The 16,322-nt window shown below is 44.1% G+C and overlaps 1 long non-coding RNA gene across 1 annotated transcript in view; it reads left to right on the forward strand.

The window, feature by feature from the left end:
- Positions 1 to 16,322, forward strand: part of LOC132875615 (uncharacterized) — a 38,595-nt gene that overhangs the window by 172 nt on the left and 22,101 nt on the right. Inside the window, exon 2 of the long non-coding RNA XR_009651847.1 lies at positions 10,559 to 10,616. This is a non-coding gene — a long non-coding RNA (uncharacterized LOC132875615). The remainder of the gene's footprint in view (positions 1 to 10,558; positions 10,617 to 16,322) is intronic.

A 16,322-nucleotide genomic window follows, 5' to 3' on the forward strand; every position in this document is an offset into this window, starting at 1 on the left:
TCTGTGTGGAGTTTGCATGTTCTGTCTGTGTGGGTTTCCTCTGGGTGCTCCGGTTTCCCCCAAAGGCATGCAGGTTAGGCTAATTGGTGGCTCTAAATTGACTGTAGGTGTGAATGTGAGTGTGAATGGTTGTCTGTGTCTATGTGTCAGCCCTGTGATGACCTGGCGACTTGTCCAGGGTGTACCCCGCCTTTCGCCCGTAGTCAGCTGGGATAGGCTCCAGCTTGCCTGCGACCCTGTAGAAGGATAAAGCGGCTAGAGATAATGAGATGAGATGAGAAATTGACTGTAGGTGTGAATGGATGGAATTTCTTTTTTTAATCTTCTCTTTATTGAAGCTTTTTCATCATGGTACAAAAATGTGCACACAAAAACAAAAGAACAAACATCAGAGGACATCATATACATCACTGTATCAAACTAAATAATCATATATCTGTACTGAAATAATTTAGGAAAGACTGCCAAGTTGAGTAAAAAACATTAGATTTCCCCTTCAATGAATATTTAATTTTCTCCAATTTTAAATGTCCCAAAATATCTTTCACTAAGGCCAAGTGGGGTGGGTGGGGGTTCTGCTTCCAGCCATGGGTGCAGATCCTGGGGGGGACATGACCCCCCCCAATTTCTGAAAAACATGAATTGTCCCCCCCAATAAAAATCCCCTAAATTATTCAAAATTGTACAAACAAATGTATTTTCAGACAAATGATTCCCTGTGCAGTACTTTCTGAATGTGTCTGTGAAGATTCTCAATCATCCAGGTCATAGTAAACTGTGGGTGGTAGAAATGGGCAACTGGACTTGCTTGAAGATTTTTGAAAACGTTTCACCTCTCGTCCAAAAGGCTTCCTCAGTTCTGTCTGACTAATAGGGAGTATCAGATATTTATCCTCTCCTGGCTCAGAATCAGAATCAGAATTCTGATGACCAGCTCATCTAAGGTGTCATTGAGGCATCATGTTGGTGTGGGTCGCTGGAGGCTGGGTGTGAATGGCGAGTCGTTAGGGTGATCAAAGGATTGCCCGTTAGGGTGATCAATGGCAATCTGACTCTCTCTGTCCTCCTGTGAGTCCCCGAAAACAGCTGGGTCCTGGCGTACACCCAGCCGTCTGGGAAGAGTGTCCAAGACCACCTTGTAGATGGTTGACAAATGATGTCTTAGACCCCCACCTCTGTTCAGTGATGGCCGTTCCAGGTTGACAAAAATGGCTTCTTTGACTCCTCGCTCATACCAACGATCCTCTCTGGCTAAAATGCGTACGTCACAATCCCGAAATGAGTGTCCTTCATTGTTAAGATGAATGTAGACAGCCGAGTCCTGGCCTGAGGAGCTGGCTCTCCTGTGTTTCGGGGACTCACAGGAGGACAGAGAGAGTCAGGCCAAGTTTACATTAGACCGTATCTGTCTCGTTTTCTTCGCGGATGCACTGTCCGTTTACATTAAAACGCTGGGAAACGGGAATCCGCCAGGGTCCACGTATTCAATCCAGATCGTGTCTGGTCCGGTGCTGTGTAAACATTGAGAATACGCGGATACGCTGTGCTGAGCTCTAGCTGGCGTCGTCATTGGACAACGTCACTGTGACATCCACCTTCCTGATTCGCTGGCGTTGGTCATGTGACGCGGCTGCTGAAAAACGGCGCGGACTCCCCCCCGGCCCAACCCGACAACCACCTCCCACCCACCACCTAAGAAAACACTAACTTCGTCCAGAACACACACGACCCCATACACAAACTCACAACAGCTATTTTCAAGAACAAATTTCCAGTTTTAATGACTAGTGCAATAAAAAATACAAAGATAAACAATAAAAGATAAACAATAAACAAAAAGACTCAATGACTTCGCATTACAGCTATCCACAGCTATTCAAGAAAGCACAACTGCACTACAGCACCACCCGATGGTCAAAATATTGCACAAGTCAGTCAGTTTTACCAACAGAGTGCACAATGAATTATTATAGAGTACCATTCACCATTATTATTAACAAGAAGACTTAAACCTCCATTAAAGTCGCACCATATAAATAACAAAAGAAGCTAAACAGTTAAACAATCACAATTACAGAATAACATGAAGTGACAAAAGATCTAAAAATACTATACATTAAAGTGGCAAAAATGGTAAAACGCAATCATGTATCATAAATAAATGAACTAACGACAGAGAAGAGGTAAATCCTATACATATTACTGTACACATAAGAAGAAATAAACACTATTGTGTATCATAAATAACAAGAAGTAACAAATGAAGAAGTTAACACTCTTTAAAGTGGCAAAAATGGCAAGCCACTATAATTTGTCATAAATAACAAGACGTGCAAAAGAAGTAAGAGGAAAACAGTCTATATACATTTAAGTGGCAATTATATTCAGGATGCAAAAGTGAAAGCACAACCTAAAAGTTGGCTTTTCTGGCCTTCCTGGATGCAAATTCTTCCACAATGTCTTCATATGAGATTTGTTCCCCTAAGGCGTGGTTTATGCTGATCACAGCAAGGCCACTGAACCGTTCCTGTGACATTGTTGACCTTAGGTAAGTCTTGATCAGTTTTAGCTTCAAGAAGCTCCTCTCTGCCTGAGCCACAGTGACAGGCAGAGTGGCAGCAATTCTGAGTCCAGTCCAGAAATTGGGGTAGATCTCTGATAGCTCCAACTCGTGCATGAATGTGATCAGCTCAAGGGGGGGTCACAGTTGCTGATGGCAAGTCAGGAAAGTTCCTGATCTCCTGCACGAGCTCTTTTTTTTTTTTCGCGCCCGCGCTCGTGCCGCCCCCCCCGCGATGCCGCCCCAGGCGGCTGCCCGGTCGGACCGCCCCCAGGACCGCTCCTGTACCTGCCCCTTCAAACCAACATCTTCCTCTAGTCTTTTAAAAAGGATGTTGTGGTCAATTGTGTCAAAAGCTGCACTTAGATCAAGCAGTACTAAAATAGCACAAGACCCAGAGTCAATAGTGAGTAGGATGTCATTGTGTACTTTTAAAAGAGCAGATTCTGTGCTGTGCACAGATCTAAAGCCAGACTGAAATTTATCATAAATATTGAATATTTTCAAATAAGAGGAAATCTGGTTAAAAACAACTTTTTCTAGAATCTTTGACATGAAAGGCAGCTTAGAGATGGGTCGATAATTTTTGAGGTTGTCAGAGTCAAGTGAGGGTTTCTTGAGGAGTGGCTGTACAATGGCATGTTTAAAGCTCAAAGGGACACTGCCACTCATTAGAGAGCTGTTGATGAGGGCCAAAACAGTGGGACAAAGGATAGAGAAAACCTCCTTAAAGAGACGTGATGGCAGGATGTCCAGAGAGCAGTAAGTAGGCTTCATGTTTTGAACCACTTCTGTTAGCTGTGAGCATGATACTGGCTGAAAGTGTTGGAAATGGGAGGTGATGGCACGAGAATCTGAAGGGTCTGATAGTGGGGGAATGATACTGGCTTTTATCTGATCAATTTTGTTGGTGAAGAAGGTTGAGAAGCGCTCACAAGATTCATTAGATGGGGTAACTGTGCCAGCAGTGGTAACAGGATTTAAAATTGAATTTATGGTATTGAACAGCACTTTAGGTCGGTGGGCATTTGTAGAAATTAAGTCTGAGTAATACTGTTCTTTGGCCTTCCTAATAGTACATTGATACATTTTTAAATTATCCCTGAACAACTCATAAGACACTTGTAGCTTGTCTTTTTTCCACTTTCGCTCCGCCCTCCTACAGGCTTGTCTTGAGGAACGGGTGGAGTCATTTAGCCAAGGGGTGTGTACAAAAGTAAGGTTGGGCCGTCTAGGTTTTAAGGGCGCTACAGAGTCTAGAGTGACAGAGCAGGAGACGTTAAACAGGGAGAGTAGCTCCTCTGTATCATTACAGGAAGAGAGGACAGAAGAAATGTGCTGAGCTTGTGAGACCATGAAAGTGTTAGAAAAATGTAAGGCTATGGCAGAGTTTATGCGTCTGTTCAGCGAGGGGGGCAGTGGAGGGCTTGGACTGAGGTGGGGTAAAGAGGAATCAAACACGATCAAGGAGTGGTCAAAGACTCCCGTGTCAACCATTTCAAGACCAGACACAGAAAGGTCAGAGGATAGGACAAGATCTAAAGTGTGGCCCTTATAATGTGTTGGACCAGAGACAGATTGACAGAGACCGAAAGAGTCAATTAAGTTTACAAATTCTTTAACCATGGGTTTGGTTGGGCAACAAACATCTCATCTCATTACCTCTAGCCACTTTATCCTGTTCTACACGGTCGCAGGCAAGCTGGAGCCTATCCCAGCTGACTACGGGCGAAAGGCGGGGTACACCCTGGACAAGTCGCCAGGTCATCACAGGGCTAACACATAGACACAGACAACCATTCACACTCACATCTACGGTCAATTTAGAGTCGCCAGTTAACCTAACCTGCATGTCTTTGGACTGTGGGGGAAACCGGAGCACCCGGAGGAAACCCATGAGGACACGGGGAGAACATGCAAACTCCACACAGAAAGGCCCTCGCCGGCCACGGGGCTCGAACCCGGACCTTCTTGCTGTGAGGCGACAGCGCTAACCACTACACCACCATGCCGCCGGCAACAAACATGTATATTAAAATCACCTAATATTAAAAGTTTATCAGCTTGGGAGGCCAGAGTTGATAAGAGGTCGGAGAACTCTTGGATAAACAGGTTGTTGGTTTTAGGAGGTCTATAGTGTTCCAATATGTTATAATCAAGTTTTCAAATCAAATCAAGTTTATTTGTACAGCGCTTTTAACAATAAACATTGTCGCAAAGCAGCTTTACAGAATTTGAACGACTTAAAACATGAGCTAATTTTATCCCTAATCTATCCCCAATGAGCAAGCCTGTGGCGACGGTGGCAAGGAAAAACTCCCTCAGACGACATGAGGAAGAAACCTCGAGAGGAACCAGACTCAAAAGGGAACCCATCCTCATTTGGGCAACAACAGACAGCCTGACTATAATATTAACAGTTTTAACAGGTATAACCCTCAACTGTCCTCATGGGGCCGTCCTTCACAGGAGTGGGGCGATAAAACTCCGACCAGACACAGGGCACCAGGATGGATCAAGCAGGTCTGAGGGGCAGAAGAGGCCAGCATCTCAATCCCAGGATCAACATGTAACTCAGAGGGACAGATTGGGGGGGGGGGGGGAGAGAAAGAAAACACGTTGTTAGGTATGCCCTAAAAATGACAAGTATTAAATCTGTGTGGTAGGCTCGCAGAGACGAGAGTCTTTACATCAGGCATGACGCACAATGGCATGTTAATATGGTAAAAAATATATCATGACCTGCTCTGGCTGGATGCTTGATTGGGTGATGGGAGCACACTCCTCAGCAATGATGAGATGCAGATGGGACCCTTAGGCCTGGCCAAGACAATTCAGTTACATTTCACCGGGTCTGGGACATGCGACAGAATGTCTGACGGCCAATTCCCTGCAGGCTACGATAGCCAGTCGAGGTCCCCACCGTCTCCACCAAAAGATTTCCTGTTGACTCCATGTAACTCAGAGGGACAGATTTGGGGTGGGGGGGGGAGAGAAAGAAAACACAGGTGGTTAGGTATGCCCAATGTCACCTGAATAAGTAGGAACAGTATACATATTGCACCGAGTACAAGCAGGGACTCCGGCAACTAACTATGACAGCATAACTAAAAGGAGAGAGCCAGAAGGTAACACAGGCATGAGGGAGCCCCGGGACATAAAGCAGCCAGCCACTGCACCGTCAACAAACTCGAGTGAGCAATGTATAATGTACGGACGATTCCAAAACATATGTGCTAGTGAGGCCGGTCCCAGTGTGCACCTGTCACAGGAAGGATCAACAGAGGGAAACATCTTTGACATTTTCAGTTTAGATAAATGATATCTGTGTAGAACCTTGAACTGCAAAAGACCATGTCTAATACATACAGAAGTAGAATGAACATATTCTTGGGCTTTAGACCACTGACTATCTGTAATAATCACTCCTAGATCTTCCTGCCAAGCCTTTTTCAGATGGTCTAACGTAGGCGCTGAGTCTTCCTGTGATAGCCAATTATGGATCCTTGTTATTAAACCCTTTTTAACTGGATCAAACAGAAGCACTGTCTCCATAGTGGAGGATGGGGGCTGATTAAGGAAGGACGGAAATAGGCTTTTTATACAACTTCGAATCTGTAGGCATTTGAAGAAGTCTTTACTTTCCAAATTGAATTTGTTTTGTAATTGTTGAAATGTGGGAAAAACAGTTTCGATAAAGTAATCTTTTATACATTGAATCCCTTTATGGTTCCATTGATTAAATGATATGTTTGAGACTGATGGAGGGAGCGCATGATTATTTAACAATGGACTAAGAACTGACATGTCTGTCCATCCATAATGCTTTCTTATTTGGGACCAGATTTTAACAGGATGAGAGACTACTGGATTCTTAGTCTTTTGATTTGAGAGAGGAAGAGCTGAATATCTCATCTCATCTCATCATCTCTAGCCGCTTTATCCTGTTCTACACGGTCGCAGGCAAGCTGGAGCCTATCCCAGCTGACTACGGGCGAAAGGCGGGGTACACCCTGGACAAGTCGCCAGGTCATCACAGGGCTGACACATAGACACAGACAACCATTCACACTCACATTCACACCTACGGTCAATTTAGAGTCACCAGTTAACCTAACCTGCATGTCTTTGGACTGTGGGGGAAACCGGAGCACCCGGAGGAATTGAGCAAAACAGCAAACAGCATTTACTGATCTGTGGTATTGTCTGCCAACCATTTAGTGTTTAGAGGTCAGTTGTTTGTTTATTTAAACACAGACCAAACATCACCTTGGAATGAAAGGCATGGTCAGTGAAAATGAAAAAGTACTTCTTTATAGTATAGGCGTCTACGGTACTTAGTGTGCCTCAGAATATTAAAGCTAGGGTAGGTGATTTTGGAGCAACCAGCAAGAACTATAGACCTGTTCACAGTTGTACACAATGATGACATAGTATGTACAGTGGGGCAAAAAAGTATTTAGTCAGCCACCAATTGTGCAAGTTCTCCCACTTAAAAAGATGAGAGAGGCCTGTAATTTTCATCATAGATACACTTCAACTATAAGAGACAGAATGGGGGGGAAAGAATCCAGGAAATCACATTGTAGGATTTTTAATGAATTAATTGGTAAATTCCTCGGTAAAATAAGTATTTGGTCACCTACAAACAAGCAAGATTTCTGGCTCTCACAGACTTGTAACTTCTTCTTTAAGAGGCTCCTCTGTCCTCCACTCGTTACCTGTATTAATGGCACCTGTTTGAACTCGTTATCAGGATAAAAGACACCTGTCCACAACCTCAAACAGTCACACTCCAAACTCCACTATGGCCAAGACCAAAGAGCTGTCAAAGGACACCAGAAACAAAATTATAGACCTGCACCAGGCTGGGAAGACTGAATCTGCAATAGGTAAGCAGCTTGGTGTGAAGAAATCAACTGTGGGAGCAATTATTAGAAAATGGAAGACATACAAGACCACTGATAATTTCCCTTGATCTGGGGCTCCATGCAAGATCTCACCCCGTGGGGTCAAAATGATCACAAGAACGGTGAGCAAAAATCCCAGAACCACACGGGGGGACCTAGTGAATGACCTGCAGAGAGCTGGGACCAAAGTAACAAAGGCTACCATCAGTAACACACTACGCCGCCAGGGACTCAAATCCTGCAGTGCCAGACGTGTCCCCCCGCTTAAGCCAGTACATGTCCAGGCCTGTCTGAGGTTTGCTAGAGAGCATTTGGATGATCCAGAAGAGGATTGGGAGAATGTCATATGGTCAGATGAAAGCAAAATAGAACTTTTTGGTAAAAACTCAACTTGTCGTGTTTGGAGGAGAAAGAATGCTGAGTTGCATCCAAAGAACACCATACCTACCACAGTATGGTAAGCATGGGGGTGGAAACATCAAGCTTTGGGGCTGTTTTTCTGCAAAGGGACCAGGACGACTGATCCGTGTAAAGGAAAGAATGAATGGGGCCATGTATCGTGAGATTTTGAGTGAAAACCTCCTTCCATCAGCAAGGGCATTGAAGATGAAACGTGGCTGGGTCTTTCAGCATGACAATGATCCCAAACACACTGCCCGGGCAACGAAGGAGTGGCTTCGTAAGAAGCATTTCAAAGTCCTGAAGTGGCCTAGCCAGTCTCCAGATCTCAACCCCATAGAAAATCTTTGGAGGGAGTTGAAAGTCTGTGTTGCCCAGCGACAGCCCCAAAACATCACTGCTCTAGAGGAGATCTGCATGGAGGAATGGGCCAAAATACCAGCAACAGTGTGTGAAAACCTTGTGAAGACTTACAGAAAACGTTTGACCTCTGTCATTGCCAACAAAGGGTATATAACAAAGTATTGAGATGAACTTTTGTTATTGACCAAATACTTATTTTCCACCATAATTTGCAAATAAATTCTTTAAAAATCAGACAATGTGGTTTTCTGGATTTTTTTTTCTCATTTTGTCTCTCATAGTTGAGGTATACCTATGATGAAAATTACAGGCCTCTCTCATCTTTTTAAGTGGGAGAACTTGCACAATTGGTGACTGACTAAATACTTTTTTGCCCCACTGTATGCACATGCATCTTGGCAATGTAAGTATGGCGGAGATGAACAGCTTGTCAAGCTCGCTATGCAAGGGGATTAACAACAAAAGATTGCGAATGTTACCTCAACAAGGATTCGCTAGGCATTGCTTCAGAGCTAAGCAAGAACTTGCTAGTGAACTGTGTCTTTGGACCCCCTGACATGGCCATCTTCGTGTGGGTCGTCCTGGGACAACATATATTGATCAACTCTGTCCAGACACTGGGGGCCAACCAACCAATCTCCCGGCAATGATGATGGATCGTGATGGATGGCGTTGGACAAGTCAAGTTTATCCAAGCTCACTCGACCCACCAGTGACCCATCAGTGATGATGACTTCAACAAGTTGACTTGGACAAATGGTGACCAACCTCCAGATCCTGGTGCTATTTACGAGTGGGTTGAAGACGTTAGCAAGTGGCCAAATATACATGTATGAGGCTTGGGTTATAAGCAACAAATGAGAAAATTACGTCCTCACAGTGAATTGCATCTGTATGGCAGGATAAGTAGCCTATTATTTGGTGTTGTTGGCTTGTAGCTAACATACGTAGTTCAGAGCTCTACGATATATTTGTTATGCAAACATGAATTATGCTTCTGTGTTACTGTTCTTTCAAATTTAACTCAGGCTATTACTCTCCTTACCAGATCAAAAATCATATGCCTTGCCCCAGTAACGTCGATAGATAGCTTTACCTGATATAAAGTGGGCGCTGCAGATGCGAGCATTTTTTATTGTGTCGTCATTTCGGTCAACACGTTTAATCGCTTGCAGCCGCAGCTGGATGCTCTGAAACGGTCGTCATCCTGTCGGAATCCTGCAAAACTTGAGTCTGCCGGTGGAATATCGATTCTGACAACCGTATACACAACAGCCAGACATTTTGATGCTGGAAACAGTTTTTATTCAATTTTAAACATTTGCTACCTCATCTCTGTCGGTCAGAGTGGCTGGGGAACAACACCACTTCCGTTGCCAAAGCTCACGTGCAACTTTTGATGACGTTGGCTGTGAAGGGATCTATGCTAGATTTTGAAAGTATACAACTGAAAAATCCCACCCCCTCCCATTTAGCCCTCCCCCCAAAGCCACGCCTCCAAGACACATGAACGCACACTGCCTGATAACTGCTGGAGGACGAGTCCATGAGGATAGTGATGGGATGTTCTTCTCTTTTTGCTGACTTCTTCTGCATCTTCTTCTTTTGGCTGCTCCCGTTAGGGCTCACCAAAGCGGATCTGTTCCGCATATTTGATTTGGCATAGGTTTTAAAACGGATGCCCTTCCTGACGCAACCCTCCCCAGTCTATCCGGGCTTGGGACTGGCACTAAGTACACACTGGCTTGTGCAACCGCAGTGGCTGGGTATTTTATCTAATCTGCATGTCTTTGGACTGTGGGAGAGACTGGGGCACCCGGAGGAAACCCACACAGGCACGGGGAGAACATGCAAACTTTGAATGTTTTTCAAAAAAATGGAGTCTTTTTTTTAAATCATTCGTTGGGACTAGTTTGGCGCTGTCGCCGCTCTATACGCTTCTCAAATACGAAGAGCAATATGGTTTGCTTCACTTGGTAGAATATAATACACAAGTTCACTTTTGTTAAGCTTAAGCAACCTTTTGGACAATAGCCTATTGTTATTCAGGTAAAACGACTCATGTACATTATGCATAGCCTACGGAAATGTTCTGGTTGACCAGCTAATGATATCAAGCTCTCCTTTTGTCTTCAGTAATAGCATTGCTTATGTGACAAGTGAACAAGAGACTCGTACCCAAAAGACTTATTTATGAACGAATCTGAGTCTGTGCGGTGTAGACGCACGGCCCGGGGAAAAATCTACGAATCCTTCACTCACTGAGATGATTTGTTACTCCCGAGTCATGCAAATGATTAATTCAAGATCAATGAATCGTTCACAGACGACACATCACGACACGAGAGAGCATTGGGAAGAAGAGCGGGCTGTGACTGCCACAGGTGACCAATTTTTTCTCCTTTTGATTTTCAGAGCATTTGATTGATTCACTATTTTTGGAATGTAAAGAGAATTTCAAGAAATGTAACAAAAATGCTTCAAAAATAAATTGCCTATACTAGCTTTAAAGTGGGGTGGCACGGTGGTGTAGTGGTTAGCGCTGTCACCTCACAGCAAGAAGGTCCGGGTTCGAGCCCCGTGGCCGGCGAGGGCCTTTCTGTGTGGAGTTTGCATGTTCTCCCTGTGTCCGTGTGGGTTTCCTCTGGGTGCTCCGGTTTCCCCCACAGTCCAAAGACATGCAGGTTAGGTTAACTGGTGACTCTAAATTGACCGTAGGTGTGAATGTGAGTGTGAATGGTTGTCTGTGTCTATGTGTCAGCCCTGTGATGACCTGGCGACTTGTCCAGGGTGTACCCCGCCTTTCGCCCGTAGTCAGCTGGGATAGGCTCCAGCTTGCCTGCGACCCTGTAGAACAGGATAAAGCGGCTACAGATAATGAGATGAGATGTCGTCCTCAGTTGGTTCAGCAACATGCTCTGCCATTTTGTTTCTCTCTATTTACAGTACCCTTGATGTGCAAGTGAGGTCAAAAGCAAAATAGAAACCTGGATGTTGGCCATATTGGTGGATATACAAGTGCAGGGTCAAGCGACATTCCATACAAAACAGTCACGTGTGCACAACTCTGTTTTCCACTGCTTTAAGCGTTTAGCTATGCCATATGTGTGCTGTATATGGTTATGGTCACAACGGTACTCGTGACCATGGCATGTTCCCTTTTTTTTAAATTCTGTCCGTGATTTGGAAAGAGGGTGAGGAAACTCTGAGGCTTAGTACAAAGAGGAGATGAGCACGGCTGAACAACATCGGCAGGGTGTCCAGGGTGTACCCTGCCTTTCGCCCATAGTCAGCTGGGATAGGCTCCAGCTTGCCTGCGACCCTGCAGAACAGGATAAAGCGGCTACAGATAATGAGATGATATATATGCGTGCTAAACCAGAGGTGGACAGTAATGAAGTACATTTACTTGAGTACTGTACTTAAGTACACTTTGAGTATCTGTACTTTACTTGAGGTTTTTTTTTTGGAAACTTATTACTTTAACTTCACATTTGAAAAGACAAATATCGTACTTTTTACTCCACTACATTTCTATCAAGGTCCTCGTTACTACGAAGCGGATGTTTATTTTCTTTTTTGTTCTAAAACATGATGGATTTTTTTCACAGGTGACACTGAGACAGCCGATCAGTAATCACTAGGGCCACGTCACATCCATAAACGGTATAAAATCAAGTTCAGTAATTTCTCCACAGCATTATTTAACACGATCAGTTGATGGCAGAACGGAAAGAGGCGGTTTTTCTGAAGAATGCATGCACTCATGGCCCATGAACTCATGTTTCAGTTTTCTGAAAGGATTAAAAGATTCGTTTTAAAACGTTTGCTTCATTTGCCAAAAACGAACCACATCACAACCTACAAAAACTCGCCGTCCAACCTGCAGAAGCATATTGAGAGATATAAACGTTTGTTGCAAGCTTTCTCTTGGAAAGAAAGTTGCCTGTGCTTTTAGAGCTACGTTGTAATAACCATGCAGTCTGGTTAGTCAAATGACTTTCTATGGATTTGCCCGCCAAGTTGCCACAGCCTTGTCCACGGCTAACGTTTACACATAGCTAGTTAACTTGGACACTGCTAGTTAGCATGTAAAAACGAAGTTACGCTAACATGAATAATGTTAACTTATCTGAAGTGCTTTCAGAAATATCTCATCTCATTACCTCTAGCCACTTTATCCTGTTCTACAGGGTCGCAGGCAAGCTGGAGCCTATCCCAGCTGACTACGGGCGAAAGGCGGGGTACACCCTGGACAAGTCGCCAGGTCATCACAGGGCTGACACATAGACACAGACAACCATTCACACTCACATTCACACCTACGGTCAATTTAGAGTCACCAGTTAACCTAACCTGCATGTCTTTGGACTGTGGGGAAAACCGGAGCACCCGGAGGAAACCCACGTGGACACGGGGAGAACATGCAAACTCCGCACAGAAAGGCCCTCGCCGGCCACGGGGCTCGAACCCGGACCTTCTTGCTGTGAGGCGACAGTGCTAACCACTACACCACCGTGCCGCCCTTTCAGAAATATGTTTTAGCATAATCTTGCCAAATAAACAGAATGTAGAAATCTTTCTTTTCTAGTCACATTAGCTATCTAATATCTCATCTCATTATCTCTAGCCGCTTTATCCTTCTACAGGGTCGCAGGCAAGCTGGAGCCTATCCCAGCTGACTACGGGCGAAGGGCGGGGTACACCCTGGACAAGTCGCCAGGTCATCACACGGCTGACACATAGACACAGACAACCATTCACACTCACATTCACACCTACGGTCAATTTAGAGTCACCAGTTAACCTAACCTGCATGTCTTTGGACTGTGGGGGAAACCGGAGCACCCGGAGGAAACCCACGTGGACACGGGGAGAACATGCAAACTCCGCACAGAAAGGCCCTCGCCGGCCACGGGGCTCGAACCCGGACCTTCTTGCTGTGAGGCGACAGTGCTAACCACTACACCACCGTGCCGCCCTTTCAGAAATATGTTTTAGCATAATCTTGCCAAATAAACAGAATGTAGAAATCTTTCTTTTCTAGTCACATTAGCTATCTAATATGATTTCAAATTTGAAAAGAGCTTGCTAGCATGTCAGGTGGAGTTTCACTGACTACCTAGCTTAACGTTAAACCACCATGACGGCACAGCATGCGTTCATTTTGTGAATTCACATTTCTGTTTTTGGTAACGGCAGTAGGTTTTGTAAGCGTTGGTGCAATAATACAACAATTCTATGTTGACAGAAAATGTACTTTTAAATACTTAAGTATTTTTAAAAGCAAGTACTTAAGTACTTTAACTTAAGTAATGAAGTTGGGTACTTTGCCCACCTCTGCACTATCTGCTTGTTTCCTGTTTGTTCAGTATAAACTCTAGCAACCAGACAGGATGGTGCAGATTATTCAACTGTCTGGTAATACAAGTTACACGGAAGCCATACTTAAACATGCCAGGTTATCACAGAGATTGTATCAGTAGTAGGTTTGCTGACAGCTTTAGGACTACGGTTGGCAGCAGACTTGAATATTAAAAACACTCAACTCAGCAGCTCCCTGTTTTTCTCACAGCTGCTCCTTTATGCTCAATTGCTGGAAACTCTTTCTTGTAGCACATTGCATCGGCTTCCTCATCCACCATTATCTAGAAATCCTTTTTCCAGGTATTAATTAGAAAATCAGAATCAAGGTAGTTTCAAAGAGATCCAGGAAGTAGCTCAAAGCCTTACATAAGTTGAGCTGATTTGCTACTGCGTGACCAGTGTTTCTCAAAGCTGATTATGAAGAGTTTGGGTGTTTTCTGTCCTGAACTCACCCAATTCAACAGATTCCAGTTAGGAGCAGGAAATGTGCCAAAGGCCCTCAGGACAATTTGGTTCAAGTGAGGTAAAATATGTATTCGCCTATGGGAGGAGTCAGAATAAGCTTTGGTTCTGTTACCTAATTAGCAACAACCTTGAACAAACAGCAAAAGGGTTTGATTTGTGTATAAGCTAGATCAGGCTAAGGTATTATTCCAGCCACATTCACTGGATATAAGCAATCGTGTGCGCCGATTAGTGATTCTACTCCTAGGATGTCAGCTCATATAGATGACCTGCAACCACGTGATCAAAACGTGCTACGTCATGAACGTCCGCTGTGATGGTGGATATACAAAGCAACTAGGATGGCAGCCTCTGAAAGTGTCTGTAAACAATGCTGAGTTCTCAGTATTGCCACGATTTGAACATTTGAGTGAAGATTTGATACAAAGAGAAGATAGATGTGTGGTTTTGGCCCATATTATTAAAAAAAAAAAGTCAGACTTTTCTGAAGATGCTTCTACCAACCATCAAGTACCCAGATATCACGTTCTACGTATCTGGTTTGGCTGCCAAAGAATCAAGTCCAACCTTTGACGAAACAAACATTACCTGTTTTCTGAGTGGGTGCCCAGTCTGGATTGTTTCTATCATATAATTTTGCTGGCGCTCCTAGAAGTGAAATGGTAATACACGTGTTAAAATTACAACAACGACCGAGTGAAACACGACAGGAGAACGTTCATTTCATAGCAAAATTCTAGCAACACGAAATAAAATTCTTCTATGATATTGAGAAAGCTTTTGAATCTCACTGGAGATAAAAATGATCACTGTAAGGACAAGCCGTTTTGGTTTTATGTTAGATCAGCCCTGCCGATGTTGTTCAGCCGTGCTCGTCTCCTCTTTGTACTAAGCCTCAGAGTTTCCTCGCCCTCTTTCCAAATCACGGACAGAATTTAAAAAAAAAAGGAACATGCCACGGTCACAAGTACCGTTGTGACCATAACCATATACAGCACAGATATGGCATAGCTAAATGCTTAAAGCAGTGGAAAAACAGAGTTGTGCACACGTGACTGTTTTGTATGGAATGTCGCTTGACCCTGCACTTGTATATCCACCAATATGGCCAACATCCAGGTTTCTATTTTGCTTTTGACCTCACCTGCACGTCAAGGGTACTGTAAATAGAGAGAAACAAAATGGCAGAGCATGTTGCTGAACCAACTGAGGACGACATCTCATCTCATTATCTGTAGCCGCTTTATCCTGTTCTACAGGGTCGCAGGCAAGCTGGAGCCTATCCCAGCTGACTACGGGCGAAAGGCGGGGTACACCCTGGACAAGTCGCCAGGTCATCACAGGGCTGACACATAGACACAGACAACCATTCACACTCACATTCACACCTACGCTCAATTTAGAGTCACCAGTTAACCTAACCTGCATGTCTTTGGACTGTGGGGGAAACCGGAGCACCCGGAGGAAGCCCACGCAGACACGGGGAGAACATGCAAACTCTGCACAGAAAGGCCCTCGCTGGCCACGGGGCTCGAACCCGGACCTTCTTGCTGTGAGGCGACAGTGCTAACCACACCACCACTGTGCCATCCCCTGAGGACGACATTTATTTAAAAAAACCCCACTCCACTTGAAAACAAAACATGCAATGAAAGTATTTGATGGTAAGACTTAGCGTTTTCACAAATTACTACGGTCATTTCACTAGTTTGTTTATATTCTAAGCGGAAATGATCAGACATCTTGTATAAAAAGTTATTTATTGAATTTGCAAACAAAAAAAAAATGCTCAATTTCTCAAAATCCAGTGAATGTGGATAGAAGACAGTTATTCTACTCAATCTTGTCATACACGGCTTATAGCCAACTCTGCGTTACACACCTTGTCGGCCATCAGCTCATGTACGACTCGATTTCGTGGAATAACTTAAAGTGCCATACCTGTATAAGATGTAATTGTTTGCTCATAAGCAGTCTTTATGATCAGTGATGGCTGGTTATGAAATTGATTGAGAAAGCTGGTAAACAAGAGTCACATCTCACTATTAGTCAGTGACTTTGTTCAAACCACACAGCACTTACACTTCCGCCGTTTGTTCCTTCATGTAATCTGCATTCATTAGAGAATGCTTACTTTTAGTTTCTTTTTCAAAGGCTAGAAAGAAAACCAGTATTTTTATTCACAGCCAGCATTGGCACAAATGTATTTTGTTCCAGACCCCCCCCAAGTATGACATGAATACCAAAAACTGAGCCTT

This window comes from Neoarius graeffei, chromosome 28, assembly GCF_027579695.1.
Source record: "Neoarius graeffei isolate fNeoGra1 chromosome 28, fNeoGra1.pri, whole genome shotgun sequence".
Lineage (NCBI taxonomy): Eukaryota > Metazoa > Chordata > Actinopteri > Siluriformes > Ariidae > Neoarius > Neoarius graeffei.